Source organism: Cynocephalus volans, chromosome X (genome assembly GCF_027409185.1).
Source record: "Cynocephalus volans isolate mCynVol1 chromosome X, mCynVol1.pri, whole genome shotgun sequence".
Lineage (NCBI taxonomy): Eukaryota > Metazoa > Chordata > Mammalia > Dermoptera > Cynocephalidae > Cynocephalus > Cynocephalus volans.
In genome coordinates this window covers 36,616,505-36,632,341 of record NC_084478.1, presented here as the reverse complement: position 1 = coordinate 36,632,341, position 15,837 = coordinate 36,616,505, and the positions used below count along the sequence as shown (strand labels likewise).

General features: G+C 47.0%; 1 pseudogene; it reads left to right on the top strand.

Moving 5' to 3' along the window:
- The first annotated feature begins 3,748 nt into the window (after positions 1-3,748).
- On the top strand, positions 3,749-11,278 carry LOC134367870 (melanoma-associated antigen B5-like; annotated as a pseudogene).
- The last annotated feature ends 4,559 nt before the right edge of the window (positions 11,279-15,837 follow it).

Below are 15,837 nucleotides of genomic sequence, written 5' to 3'. Positions count from 1 at the left end.
TCATTATATCATTGTGAAAATAGACAATAATACTGCCATATAAAAACTAAAATAATCATATGATAACTGCCATTCATTGAGTACCCAATATTTCCTAATCCGTATACTTTGTGCTTTATATACAATGCATACACTCCAACACGTCTACAAGATAGGCATGACTTAGCAGACTCACCTTACAGATGAATAACTTGCAAGTTTCCCAAGATCATGAGCTTGTAATTGACAAAGCCAGCACTAGATCCCTGGTCAGGATTCGTCTAGAGCCCACATTGTTCCACTCATCCCAGTTTGAGCCAGACCTTGGATCTTGTAATTCATTTTTCTGCTTACCACTGCAAAGTGCATCTCAGAGGATAAAAAGGACCCTGCCCCCATTTCAATTTTGTGTTACACAGCTAGAGTAATAATAATGTTGAATAAATAGATGGTATATATAAAGAAAAGAAAACATCATATCCAGTGACAAAATGATCATCTACCTTCGCAATGTCAGACAACCTAAAAAGGAGAGGAGCTCACAAAATCATCCTGCTCTGCCCTCTCCCTGTAGAAATTAAATCTCTTCTCAGCAAACTACATGTCTGGCTATGTGTGGCTGGTGACGTGAAGGAATAGATAAGAATGTTTTTTTCTCTAACAGCCCACCACCTGTCCTGGGCCTCTTGCCTTCTGTTATAGCTTCCCCATCTCACATGGAGCCTAGGACAGAGAGCCATTCTCTGCAAGGTTTGCAGGAGAGAACCTGCTCAATGGGGTGTGACATTTCCCCGAAGCTTTTAATCAGAGAAAGGAGGCAAGCTGCGGACCACCATAATTAAAGGCTCTGGAGACCAGTGGCCTAGAATATAGGGGTCACTAAAAAACAAGCTCCAGCCTACTGTCAGACCTAGAGGGCCTCAGGCAGAGCTTTAAGCAGTGAATCTCATTTATTCTTCAAGGTTCTCAGGGACATAAGAGCCTTTGGTAAGTGTGGTACCCTCAGGTCAGTGAGGGAGAAATCTCGGCCTGTGATAAATATCAAGGTAGGGGCCCTAAATGAGAAATGAGGAACTGCTCACCCCAGAACAGTCGGGGCCTCCTAAACTATATCTTGCTTTGTGCCTTGGTTGGCCCCTCATTTCCTCTGTTGCCCCTCCTGGTGTCTGAGGGAGGTAAAGGCCTTGAAGTGGTGGTAGTAGCTTCGCTTGTGCCCAGGTACGAGATCCTAACAGGCCCTAACTAGATTTAAGTTAAGGACACTGAGTGCTGATGGTTAGATTCCCCATAACAGAGCGGGCCAGACAGAGTTCCCAGGCAGAATTATCCAAAGTGCAGCACCCTGACATTCCCCCTCTGGTTTCTTAGAAAGGTGGAAGCCCCGGTGTGAGGCCGGCAGACTCTGGTCAGTAGAGAGGCGTCCCAGGTCCCACACCGAGTCAAGGAGAGAAACCTGAATGAGGACTGAGGGAACCACCAACTCCAAAAGTGTGCAGTCTTATACAATTCTGACCCTGCTGTCATTCCTCAGAAGACCCCAACAACCATGAGTAATTGTGGTTCCTGCTGACTTCTACTTTGGAGATTCCGGAAAGGTGATGGCCTTGGTCTGAGGAGCGTGGCCTCAGGTCAGTGGAGAGTGGGTTCCAGGTCTGTCTGGTCCGGAGTCAAAGTGAGACCATGTTTGAGGAGAGTGGGGTCCACTCACCCAAGGACAGAGGGAATGCACCGTGTTCTGCCTCTGCCGTCAGCCCTAAGAGGCGCAGGGCAAAGCTAGCAGGCTGAAGTGCCCCCTCATCTCATGTGGGAGTGGTCTCAGGGTTGTGAAGCCCTTAGTCTAATGGGAGCTGCTCCATTCAGCTGAGGGTGGAAAACTAGTCCTTAAGAGGACTGAGGTCGAGGGTCGGCCCATGGCTCACATGGGAGAGTGTGGTGCTGATGGCACCAAGGCCACCGGTTCGAATCCTTGTATAGGGGTGGCCGGTTGGCTCACTTGGGAGAACATGGTGCTGACGACGCCGGGCCGTGGGTTGGGATCCCATTACCGGTCATCTTTGAAAAGAATAAAAAGGAAAAAAGAAAAAACAACAGGACTGAAGTTGATGACCCTAAATGTGGATGATGGTACCCTTCCCAGAGCAAATGTGGCCACACAGAGCCCTGCCCCTGATATCGGTCCTTGGCAGACCTGGAAATGCTTTCCTGATGAGTCCCATTCACTTCCCTTTTGGCCATCTTAAGGATGTGAGGCGCTTGGTCTAAGGGGCCAGCCTCAGGCTAGCACAGGGAGGAATTCCAGGTCATGCCAAGGGTCAAGCTGAGGAGCCTGAGGACGGAAGGAACCACTCAAACCGTATAAGCAGGAACATCACAGAATCCTTCCTCGGTCAGCCATGGGTGAGCACAGGCAGCTCTACCCAGATGAGGCAACTCTTACACCCTCTGGGTAGTCTCGGGAAATAAAGGCCATAGTATAAGGGGATAGGACTCTAGGTCATATGAGAGTTCAGTGCAAGGACCCTGAGTGAGGACTAAGGGGAGCATCCAACCCCGAAAAGAGAGGAACCCACAAAGTCCTGCCCCTTTCTGACCTGGGAAGGCCCAGGAAGGGATAACCACATGTGTCACCCACTCACTTTCAGCTCTAGAGGACTCAGGTCACTACAGGGTGGAGGACCAGACGCTGACTGAGTGAGAACTAAAAGGGTCACCAACCCCAGAACAGTGGAGTCCCATAGAGGTTTTCCCCTGCTGTTAGCTCTCAGAATACCCAGACAGTTGTGGATGGATGTGACTCCCTGTGACTTCCATCTCTGAGGACTGTGGGGGGTGAGGATCTTGGTCTGAGGCTGGCTGAGTCAGCATTGGGAAAATTTCCAGATTGTGCCACCGGTCTGGGTGAGGGCCCTGAGGAAGGGCTGGAACAAAAAACTCGTAACAACGGGGAAGGCACATAATCTCTCCCCTACCGTTAGTCCTGGGAGATGCAGGCATAGATGACACGTGGAGCAGAGGCAGCCCTCAATTCCTCCTCAGGATGACAGAGAAATGAGGGCCTTGTTCTGAGGCGGACAGTAACAGGCCAAGAGAAGGAGGAATTTTAGTCCCTCCTACGAGTCACACTAGGAAGCTCACCTAAGACCGGTGAGGTCCGACCTTCACAAGGCCAGACCTTGCCTGCCACAGCTCTCTGTCTTGAGGGGCTACAGGCAGGTGTGGCCAAATAAAGCTGCCCTCACTTTCCTCTATTGGGTCTCAGAGAGTTCAGTACCTTACCATGAGGAGATGCCCCCAGGTCAAAGAAAAGAGAAGCTACAGGCCTTCTCAGGAGTCAGAAGGAGGAGACCGAGTGAAGGCGGAGGGGACCACAACATTCCCTCCCAGTACAGGGGACAACAAGAAATCCAGCCCCACTCCTGCCTTCAGTACTTGACGGCCCAGGGCAGGGCTGTCAGCCAGAGGCTTCCACATTGCTTCTTTGTATTGGGTCTAAGGGAAAGATCCTTAGTGTTTAGGTGAAGCCACCAGAGAGTGGAAGGTTGGGTCCCAGACCCTACGGGGAGCCAAGATAAGATCTCTGAATAAGAATGAGAATCCATCGATCCCAGAACACAGAGGGTCCCCCAGAGTTAACAGCCCTGGGTAAGCCCTGGCAGAGATGGTGGACTGAGACACACCTTCACTTACTTTTCAGGGGTTCCAGGGAGCTTTGAAGTGTCATGTTTATTGCAGCATAGGAAAAAGGTCCCAGGCCCTGTCAACAGTTGGCATGACGATTCTGAATGTGAACGGAGAGGACTCCCCACCCCAAAACGCAGGGAGCTCCACGACCAGCCCGGGCTGTCAGACCCTAAGCCCCAAGCTGAGCTGGCAGCTGCTGCCTAAGACTCACTCTAAGTTCCTCCACGGGGTTATCAGGGGACAGGTTGACCAAGAGAACAGGAGCCCTGCGGCTTCCTAGAGCAGTGCCCTCCCAGAAATCTGCAGATGGAGCCTTGATTAAAGCCAAGGTGGGATCTCCCTGCTGAAAGTGCTCACACCATCTCCTTCTCCCTTCTCCAGGTGCCCGCATTACCAGCCGTCCTGCCCACACTCCGGTCTGCTGTCTCTCACCACGGTCCTGCCTCCGGGGCGGAAAAGTAAGCTCCGTGCCCATGGGAAATGCCACTGGGGTCTCAAGGCCCGCTGAAGGAGAGAAAGAAGAGTCTCCCTTCTCGTTCTCTCCTCTTCTGGGAGGTACTCCTCAGGGCTCCCCTGCTGCTGACGTGTCCCAGGAGTCTCATAGAGCCTGTCCGTCACCACTGCTTCTGCAAGTATTTCATGCATAAGATCTGATGAAGCTGCCAAGAGCCAAGATGAGGAAAGACCAAGCACCTCCCTGGCAGCACCCTCCACCCAGAGCTCATGCAGAGACTTTCTAATCAGGGTCACAAATGGTTGGTACAATTCCTGCTGGAGAAGTATAAAATGAAAGAGCCCATTACAAATGCAGCATTGTCAACAGAAAGTGCAAGGGAAATTTCCCTGAAATCTTCAGGAGAACCTCCGAGTACACAGAGATTGTCTGTGGCCTTGAGCGAGAGGAAGATGTCCCCAGCAGTCACTTTGATGCTCTTATCAGTGAACTGAACCTCTCCAACAATGGGAGTCTGAGTGTTCATAAGGTGTTGCCTAAGACCCGTCTCTAATGATGCTCCTGGGTGTGATCCTCACGAAGGGCAGCTGCATTAGAGAGACGAGATCTGAGAATTTCTGAATAAGATTTGGGTATATACTGGGAGCGCGACTTTATATATGAAGAGCCCAGGAAGCTCATCACCAAAGATTTGCTGTAGGAAAAGTACCTGGAGCAGTGGCAGGTGCACAAGAGTGAACCTCCACGCTATGAATTCCTATGGGGTTCAGGAGACCAGGCTGAAACCAGCAAGATGAAAGGTTAGTGCTTTTTGGCCAGAGTCCATGATATCGTCCCCAGTGTCTTCTCGTCCCATTGTAAAGTGGCTTTGAAAAAACCTACATGCAGCCAGGTTTTGCACTAAAGTCACGGCCAGTGCAACTTTCAGGGCCCAAGTCAGCAGTTTCTCCCATGTCACCAGAAGGCTGAGGGAGATTCTCCACCCTCAGCTGAAGAAATCAGTTAATGTTCTAAGTAATAGAGGACCCGGGCCGGACTGGAAAGACTGCAGTGTACATCTTCTTTGTGTTCCGGTTCTACATGACTAAATTTTTTTGGTCGTGATTTTTCAAATACTGTTTCCTTTACTTATTTACTTACATATTTCAAAACCTTGTTTGCAACTTGCATCAAAGCCTTATTTTCTATTATCATAGTGTTTTATTAATGCAACATCTTTGTCCAAGTAAAGGTCTTCTTGTTTATTGCAAGCGACCAGATTTCCAACTGCTCTTTTGTGCATAATAATAAACCTCTTCACAGTATAAAATAGAAGAGCACTGTAGACAAATAATATTCTGTGAGGTCCAGGAAGCCCCATTTTTTCAAAGATGAAAAATTCAGGTTTTTCTAGATGAATTATCAGTTACACGATTAGAAATTCTTTGGGGACTGGATAAAGTGCCTCTCATTTGCCCTCTGTACAAAACTACTAGATCTTGTGAACTCCGCAATTTCAAGCACATCAGCAGGCAGAAGACTTACGTATCCTACTATCTTCACACAGACCTCGAGTTCCTCTTCTATCAGAACTCCAATAGCCAAAGGAGGGGCCCAGAAGAAAGGTTAGTAAAATATATACTATATTTATACACGTATACATACACACACACACATACACACACACACACACACACACACAGACACACACACATATATATATTTAATATATGTATGTACATATATATATATATTTCCACTCCCTTTCTCCCATCTTACAAAGCATTTTGAGAATGGTAATCATCTGGGGAGGCTGGGGATGGTTTCTATAAAGAAGGACAGAATAAAGAAAGAAAGAAACAAACAAACAAATAAATAAATAGAAAGACAGAGTAGAGAGTGCCTGGACCTTAAGATGTCTTCAATATTCCTCAGAATGCTCTTTCAGATAGTAAGAAAAAAGAGGCAAGGAAAGCCTCACACCTCATCACGTAGAAGCCAGCACTTCTAGAAGCCAGAGAAGGGCGTTCAGCAAGACTCTCCCAAGCTGGATCGGAAAAAAAAAAACAAAAAACAAACAAAAAAAAACAACCAGGAAAAAAGGATAACAACACTTGAATAGTTGGCGATTGGACGTAAAAGGAAGGGGTGAGAAGGAACACAAAGTATTCCTCGTTTATCTGTTTGATTTGAGGCTAACGTGGAATGGTCCCTCCATGCCAGCAGACCAGGTCGTGTTGAAAAAAGACTATTGGAAAACACTCGCCGGGTACGTATGATGGTTGAGTGGCAGTTAACTTACACTGTCATTTACGCAACAGTTTATGAACACTTAAGGTCAAGGGACAAGGTCACCCCACAGAAATCAGAGCTCAAATAAAAGGAAAAATAAAAAAAAAAACAGGGAAATACTTACAGGAAGACAATAAATGATTTTTAAAAGCTTGGAAAAGTATAAGATAACCTGAGGTGATTGAATAATTCCAAATAAACTATTCACACATTCCTCCTCGTGTCTTTTACATGAAAACATGTATAGATATCAAGTTTCAAAGAAAATTGTCGGAATTAATGCTTTATCGCCTTCTACTTGATTCTTTACGTCCATACTTAATTTCAGAGCATAAGATTATAAATCCTATGGACCACACATTTATTGTTTTTAATGAGGTGTATAAATTAGAGTTTTGATATTATACAAATTGTAGAAAACTTTTATCATTTTTTATAATCTAGAACATGGTAACATTGCAATGGAACGGGGATTTTCATGGATCTGTAAACAAATCCTGCTGGCAAATCCCTACAGTCAAGAAAAAGAGAAAATCATAAATAAGTGTTGGTAAATTTTGGTTGTGTTGTTATTTTAGTATTTTTGTTAAACTAAGAGTTATATACCTGGATTTCCCTAGCTTATTCAAGACTGTGGGAGAAATTAAATCATAATATATCAGACATCTTGCTCCTGTCTCTCTTTTTCCGCAACCATTAATTTAGCATCTCTTCTTTGGAAGGCCTCATGCTAGTACTGAGGATGGTAGGAAAAAGCCTGAGCCACTGCCCACAGATTGTGAGAGTCAGGCTGCCATTATATAAGACGGTGAGACTCAAGGATCTAACTAAATGACAAGTATGAAGAAGGGGTGAGTTAGAGGGAAGGTCCCAGATGAGAGTAGTCAAGGTGAAATACCTTGAAGCAAGGCAGTTTGAAGCTCTGGGACACTACCATTTCTTTAAAGAAGGATATTTCAAGTTAAGCGGAATGGTCGGCTAGATAAGGCTGTGAGAACTGTGAGCAGGGGACAGACCCTCAAATGGTGGGTCTCAGAGTTTAGAGACTAAAAGGTGGGAAGGAAAACTGTTCCTAACAATTACTTTGGAACCTTGGGTAAAACAGAGGGAATCTCCACCTGGGCCAGGGATGGTAAGTGTCCTGAACTCTTGACCCAATGTAGGTGACCAGAGTGCACAAGCGAGGTGTCTTCTGCACTATTTCTCCAGATTGATTCTGAGAAATAAGGGTGATACTCGCTTGAAATGAGATGTCAAGAACCACTGTGCCAGTATTCTTTGTCCTGTGCTGGGAGAGTCAGAGCCCACTCCCTAACAGGGCGTTGATATAATTAGGTTATCTTGAGTGTAATTCGTCCAACTCTCAAGAAGGTCTTGATTTTGGGTGGTGATGAAATGAATAAAAATAAGGGTGGTTTGAATGGAAAGAGGCCAGGCCCCCAGATGCTTCATCTCAGCGTTCAGAGACTATGCCAGGTATGGGAAACTGTGCCTCACAGTTACTTTGCAATTTTGTGCATACCAGAAAGTAATCCTCATCTGCAGTAGGAGTGGAAGGCTTCCCAAACGCATGTATCAGTGCACGTGAATACAGTGCACACACTGGGTGTTTTGGGCACATGATGTCGAGTGAGTTTCTGGGAATTATGAGTGACACCACCTTGAGATGAGATGCTGAGAACCCACAGAACTGTCACTCTTGTCATGGGCTAGGACTAGCTAGAACACACTCCATTAAAAGGGCATTTCAAGGGCCGACCCTGTGGCACACTCGGGAGAGTCTGGCGCTGGGAGCGCAGCAATGCTCCTGCTGCGGGTTCGGATCCTATATAGGAATGGCCGGTGCACTCACTGGCTGAGTGCCAGTCACGAAAAAGACAAAAAAATAAAATAAAATAAAAGTAAAAAAGGGGATGTCCATTAGATTATTCTGAGTGTAATTTGTGAACTTCTACTGGAGGGGTCGATTTTTGCTGATGATGAAATGAATGGAAATAGAGGTGGCTTAGAAGGAAAGGCACCTTGGAGGGAGGTTGTCGGTCCCCGACACAAAACATGAAACTTGATTTGCCTCCAGCTAGAGAACACAACCCCACAACTAAATTAAATGATGGATGCTCAAATGGGGGCACACTTCTTACGCTCAGCAGCATTTGGGGTGATGTGGATTTCTATGTGGTTTGCAGTTGCATATTCTCTTATATATTCTGGAAGTAATATTCTGTGAGGGAAGGTTGTTATCATCTTGGATCAAAATAATCTTGGTAGTTCATTAAAGACCCAACCATTGCCCAACACTGTGCCAGGTGTTTCGTACGCATCGCGTAAGTGCCGAAGTCCTTCATGATAGGATTTATCAGATTTATTCTGCAGATGAAGAACTTGCAATTTTCTCAGATTCACAAGGCTCGCAAGTGGCATAGGCCCTGGACTAGACCCCGGCTCTGAATTCCTCCAGAGTCCCCAGTGGTCCCCACTCCCAGCCTCGGGCAGACCTTTTGTCACTAATTTATTTTTTTGCTCATTACCTCAAAATGTATTACAGGTGATAAAAAGCATACCCAAAGTACTGTTTTGGAATACATAGCCCAAGGGATAAGCAATAAAAATACTAAAGTAAATGTGAGGTGTGAAAGGAGAAAGGAGTTATTTGTTGACAATTTCATCATCTACGAAATCAGCTTTGGTAAAACTCAAAAGATTTGGGGCTCACAAAATCATTAGGCATAGTCCTTCCCTAAAGAAAGTAGATATATTTGAAGAGAAGATAAATAAGTGGCTATGTCCGGCTGGTGAAGCAAAGTCATAAATCAGTATGGGTGTGTGTGTGTGTATGTGTGTGTGTGTGTATGTGAGTGTGTGTGTGTGTGTGTGTGTGTGTGTGTGTGTTTGTCTTTTTTTTCTGTCAGCACGACACCCGTCCTGGGCTCTCTGCTTCTGCTTTGGCCTCGCCATCTGACATCACTCCTGGGACGCAGCCTTTCCCCTGCAAGGTTTGCAGAAGGGAAACTAATCAAGAGATTGAAGTGATATGGCATTTCCCCAAAAGCCTCTCATAGAAGGTACAGGGACCAAGACGAAGACTCTGATGAATGAGAAGTGAAGAGACTAATACCCCATAATAAATGGAGTCACAGAGAGACCAGCCTGTGTCTTCTCTCAGACCTAGAAGGCTGAAGCAGGGCTGTCAGGCTGAGTATTTCCTCACTTATTGTACAGGCTTATCATGAACATGAGAGCCTTATTGTACATTGAGTAACCTGACGTTGAACGAAAGAGGAAATCCGGTGCCTGCAAGAAGTCGAGGTGAAAACCTTGAACGAGGACTGAGGGCACAGCCCTACCCTGAACAGAGAGAGCCCCAAAGAGCCTGATTCTTGATGTCACCCCTGGAACGGTGAAGATGGGTATCCTCATGTAGCATTCCCTGACTTCTCCTTCTGGGGCCTCAGGGAATCAGAACCTTGATCTGATGCTTTGAGACCTAGGTCAGAGGAGGGAGGTGCCCCATGTCCTGCAAGGAATCAAATGCACAGCCATGCATGCTGACTTAGAGGACCACAACCCCCAGAAAAGTGAGGTGGCACAGAGCCTGCCCCTGCCATAATCTCTGGGAGGCCTTCGGCAGTTCTGTCAGGCTGACTTCTGCAAGAAGGGTCTCAGGAGAACAAGACCCTAGAGAGATCCCTGCAGACTGCCCTCTCAGGAGCCTTTCTTGTAGTCTTCGTTGTAGCCACGGTGGAATTTCCATGGGGACGTTTCACCATCCCTGTCGCCCTTCCTCCTTCAGTGGGCCCTCACCATCTGTTCTGCTACCCAAATGCCTGCTTGCTGGTTCTGAGCAAGGTCATCATGCCTCATGGTCCACACCTGTGAGACATGTCACCAGGCCGAAGATGATTTCCAGGGTCATGGGGGACCTCGGGCCAGGGCCACAGTGAAAGAAGAAGAGACCCACCCCTCTTCCTCTCCTGTTCTCAGGGATATTCCCTAGAGCTCAGCTGTTGCTGGGTCAGGTAGAACTTCCCAGGAACCTCGGGGAGCACCATCCACCACCACTACCTGTGCAGACGTTTTTGATGCAGGATCTAACGAAGGGGATAACAGCAAAGATGAAGAATATCCGTGTTGCTCAGAGGCCTCAACCTTCGATGAGAGCGTATGTACGGATTGTCAGACTGTGAAGGGGGGTTTGTTGGAGGAGTTCCTCTTATACAGGTACAAAATGAAACAACCCATTATGAGGGCAGAGATGCTGAAGATTGTTGATGTGAAGCACGAGGAGCAGTTGCTGAGATCCTGAAGACGGCTTCTGAACAAATTGAGGTTGTTTTTGCAGTGGATGTGAAGGAAATCGACTCAACCAGTCACTCGTATGACCTTCTCAGCAAACCAAAACTCTCCAGCAATGCAAGAATTCATGCTGGTAGAGGGTTACCCAAAACACGTCTCTGTATGAATCTCCTGGGTGGGATCTTTGTGAAGGTCAACTGTGTCCCTGAGGAAGACATCTGGAAATTCCTGAATATCATGAGAGGATATGCTGGATGGAAGCACTTCATCTATGGAGAGCCCAGGAAACTCGTCACCGAAGTTTTGTTGAGGCTGAAGTTCCTGGAGTACCAGCTGGTGCCCAACGGTGATCCTACACGATACGAATTCCGGTGGGGTCCAAGAGCCTGTGCCGAAAACGGCTAAATGAAATTTCTTGAGTTTGTGGCCAAGGTCAATGATACTGTTCCTAGTGACATTTCAACGCAGTTTGAAGAAGCATTGAGATTCGAGAAAGAGAGAGTCCGGGCCAAAATTGCAGCTGGGCCTGGCACTACCGATGTGGCCCGGCATATGGCACCACCACGTCCAGGAGCTTCTCCCACATCTACTGAAGTCTAAGGTTTCTCCTTTTTTTTTTTTTTTTTGTCATCCAGACAAAAAAGTATGACATTACAATAGGGATTTTCTTGGGAATGTGAAAGAACTCCACAAAAAAATACTTGCCATAACTGAATAGAAACAAAATAAAACATGATCATTCTGGGTTTTTCCTCATTCTTGTTAGTGTTTATTTTTTGTAAAATTAAATTATTTATACCTTGATATAGTTAGCTTATTAAAAATTGTAGCAGAAATAAAATCTCAATAAGTTAGACCTCTTGCTCACTCTCTCTCTTATTCACCAAACATCAACTGAGCATCTGCTCTTTGGAAGGCTCGGTGCTAGCAGTGGGGATGCTGATGTGAAGACCCAGCTTCTGCCAATAGAATGTTAGAAGCTGGAAGCTGAAATCAAAAAGGAGATTGTTGATATACTCCTTTGGACTTACAGGCAAGAAAAAAGAATGGGAGACAAGAGGGGTGTTCCAAGAGAGTGCAGTAAAATACAAAGGCTCTTAGGCAAGGCCGTTCGATTGTTGGGAAATGGGAAGTTAATCGATATGATGTAACTTTGAAAATTAATGTGCGTAGTGCAGTAGATGAGACGGTGGGACTGGTGAGCAGAGGCCAGAGCCTCAGATGATGTGGCTCAAATTCAGGGGAGAAAGCCCTTGGAAGGGAAACTGCACGGAAGTTTGAGGACTAAAATTAATGCCCAACAATACATGCTGAATTGACATGAGGCTAAACCAGCGGGGCCTCGAATGGCCTAACTTCAAGTTGCCCTCTGTACACTGCACTTGCACATAAGGTCCCCTAGCAAACAACCGTTTTTAACCAAGGGGACCAGGCACAGATCTTCCTTATTCCACTCCCTATCGGTGGACATATTTAAGCAAGCCACTCAAGCCACTCACATTCTCCCATGGGCACTGGAGACCACCTTTTCCGCTTGATCTACAAGTCCAGCCTCCCACAAACCCCACTTCATTACTCTGTTCCTAAGTGCAATCCCCCGATGCCCAGTGTGACAGGTGGAGAACTTCTCCCCCAGGCTGTGAGTGTATGAGAACATGTGATTACCTGGTGACTGCCTCATCTCTCCTGTGTCCAGTGTTCTGCGTTTGGATAACAGAGAAACGGAGTGTGGGAATTCCTTCCTCGCCAGTGGAGCAAACAGAAAGCCATAAACGCATGCTCTTAAGGATTAATTTGGCATCAGAGATAATCCAGGAAGAAATCTCTGCGTAGGCCAGTGTATTAGTTTCTTAGGGCTGCCATAACAAATCACCGTAGACAGGGTGGCTTAAACATGTGAAATTAATTGTCTCACAGTTGTGGAGACTGGAAGTCCAAGATCAAGGTGCCTGCAGGATTGGTTTTCCCTGAGGCCTTTTCCCTTGGTTTGCAGAAGGCTGCCCACTTCCTGCCTGTTCTCATGGTTATCTCCTTATGTGTTTATGTCCCTGGTATTTCCTTCTGTGTTCTTAGAAAGATGTTTGTCAGAATGACTTAGGGCTCACCGAAATGTCACATTTTAAATCAGTCACCTCTTTAAAGAACTGATCTCCAAGTATAAGGATGTTCTGTGAGGTACTGGGGGTTAGGACTTTAGCATATAAATTTGTGGGGACACAATTTAGCCCACATAGGCATTGATGGATTTTGGATGTGCTGTCCCCTCCAAAAAGCATGTGGAAATTTGATCCTCAATGTGGCAGTGTTGGAAACTGATTGAGACATTGGGTCGGATCCATCACGAATGGATTAATGGTCTCCCTAGGGGAGGAGGAGTAGGGAGTGAGTTCTCGCTCGGTTAGTTCCCGTGAGAGCTGCTGGTTTAAAGGACCCTGGCACCTCCTTTCTCTCTCTCTCTCGCTTCCTCTCTCGCCATGTAATCTGCTTGTACCCACCAGCTGTCTACCACTTTGCGACGTGAGTAGAAGCAGCATGAGGCCCATGCGAGATGCAGGTGTCACAGACTCGTAAGCCAAATAAACTTCTCTTCGTTATAAATTACCCAGTTTCAGGTATTCTGTTACAGCAACGCAAAACGGACTAAAACAGGCATGAAGAGATGGTGTCTTTGCTCTCCTCTCAGTGCAGTGGAACACAGTGCACAAACTAAGTGTTCCATGCACATTGTGTTTTTGGAGTATCTGAATACATAATGGTGAGGTGACTTGAACAGTAGCCACTGTGCTGGCCGCTTTGTGCCTTGGTCTTGGAGAACCAGATTCCACTGCATTAAAAGGGTATTCTAATTGTGTTATCTTGAGTGTCATTTGGCAGATTGTAAAGGAGGGCTAAATTTTGGGGGGGAAGACATGAAGAAAAGTAGAGGCGGTTTGGATGGAAGGTTAACTGGGAAGCACGGAAGGAATTCGTACTTGAAAAAATTCTAGGGGCTCTGACTTGTATCTGGACGGAAAAGAACCCCCTACCTCCAGGTAAAATAACAGATGCCCTAATAGGAAAAATCTAATTTCACTTGCTAAAGTAATTTTTTGTCTGCCTTGGACTTCCTTGAAATTGCATTTTCTCTGACATATCTGGCATTAAGAAAACAAACAAACAAACAAACATACAAAAACTCCCCAAAAGGAGGGTGGTATTATCTGGGTAAAATTCATCATCACTGCCATTTCTTAAACACCCAGTAGGTGTGAGTCATCATGATAGGTGCTTTTTATACGGTACATATATTCCAATGGTCCTACAAAAAAGATCTGTCTTAACCAGTTCAGGCAGCAACGACCGAATACCACAGACAGGGCGTCTTACACAGAAAGTTCATTTTCTGAGGTTCTAGAGGCCGCAAAGTCCAAGATCAAGGTGCTCGCAGATTCGGTTCCTGGTGAGGGCTGCCTTGCAGGCACCTGACTTCTTGCTGTCTCCTCTCATGGTGGAGAGAGACGGAGTGCAAGCTTTCTGGTCTCTTCCCATAATAGCACTGATCCTATCACGGGGGACCCACTCCCGTGGCGTCGCCTGAACCTAATAATCTTCCAAAGGCCCCACTTTCTAATACTGTCACTTTGGGAATTAGGACGTCAGCATTTGAATTTTGGAGGGACATGAACATTGCGTACATAACAGGGTTTACGAAATTCAATTGGCAGAAAAAGAACTTGCATTATTCTCATATTCACAAGGTAGTAAGTGACAGAGTTAGAGTGGACCTCTGATCTGTATTCATCCATTACTCCCATTCTGAAGATGACCTTGTATATCTTATTCACTTTTCTCCTCACTACCCTAAAATATATCTCAGGCAATTAAAGAAAAATAGGATTTTGTGCCCAACGTACCGCCCTGGAATACATGGCCAAGGTGGTAAGAAGAGCAGAAGAGACGAGAGGCTTGAGTAATGAAAAGGAGGACACGATATTTGGTACCAATATGAAGGTCTACCTATGCAGTGTCAGTTAACCTCACATGGTTGGGATCTCACAAAATTATCCAGCGCAGTCCAGCGGCTGAGGTAAATAAATCTTTTAGAATCCTCTGAGTGATGTAGAGAAGTAACAGGGCAGTCAACGACAGCCACCTCCTACCCCTGGCTTTCTGCCTTCTACTTCGGCTTCCCCATCTCTCATCACTCCGGGGACACAGACCTATTCTCTGCACGATTTGAAGTCGGGACCCTGCTCACGAGTTTGCAAGGATGTGGCATTTCCCGGTTAGGCTTTCGTTAAAGAGCCAAGAGCCAGGATAAGGACCTGGATGAATGCCAACCAAGGAGAACAACACCCGATCACACAGGGGCACTCCCGTTCACCCGCTCTGAGAACTAGAGGGCCGAGGCAGTGCTGTCAGGCTGACCTCTCCAAGGAAGGTGTCAGGGATGTGAAAGGCTTGCAGTGCAGGAGGTGGCAGAAGGAAGAGCCTAAGGCTCTAAGAGGAGTGGAGTCGCGAATCCTCTAGGAGACTGAGCGAGCCCCACTCCAGAACAGCAGGGGCGCCAGAGATGCCGCCCCTGCAATCGTCCTTGAGAGGCCCTTGCACTTGTTGCACTGACTTCCTCTGAGGGCGTCTCAGGAGGGTGCGGGACGTTGCCTAAGGCAGAGGCCTCATCGCCAGCGGGCGAGGAGTCCCCGGCTCTGGCTGGAGTCCAGGTGAGGAGCTTGAGTGAGAACGAGAGAACCAGCCCTAGGAGGACTGCCCAGGCCCCTCTCCCACAAAGCCACCGCGCCCCCCGTTCTCAGTCTCGGGAGCCCTGACAGGAGTTGGCCGGCCAAGATGGCCGCTCAAAACTCCCTCTCAAGTCTCGGGAAGGGGAGGGCTGTGGTAAATGTGGGAGGCCCCTGTTCAGCGGAGGAGAATCGGACCCTGAGAGTCCAGGGGGGAAACTCAGGCGAGAGTCCCACCCAGCCCCTGTTTGCAGCTCCCGCAGGTCCCAAACATGGAGGCCGAGCCTCCGTGAGCCGTCCTTTCCCATGTGAGGATATTAGAAAGCTGAGGGTTTGGGCCTGAGTGGAGGGGCCTGATGTCAACAGAGGAAGGAGTAGCATGCCCTGCAGGGAATCAACAGTGGAACCCGGAGTGAGTTCTGAGGGGACCTTCGATCCCAGAAG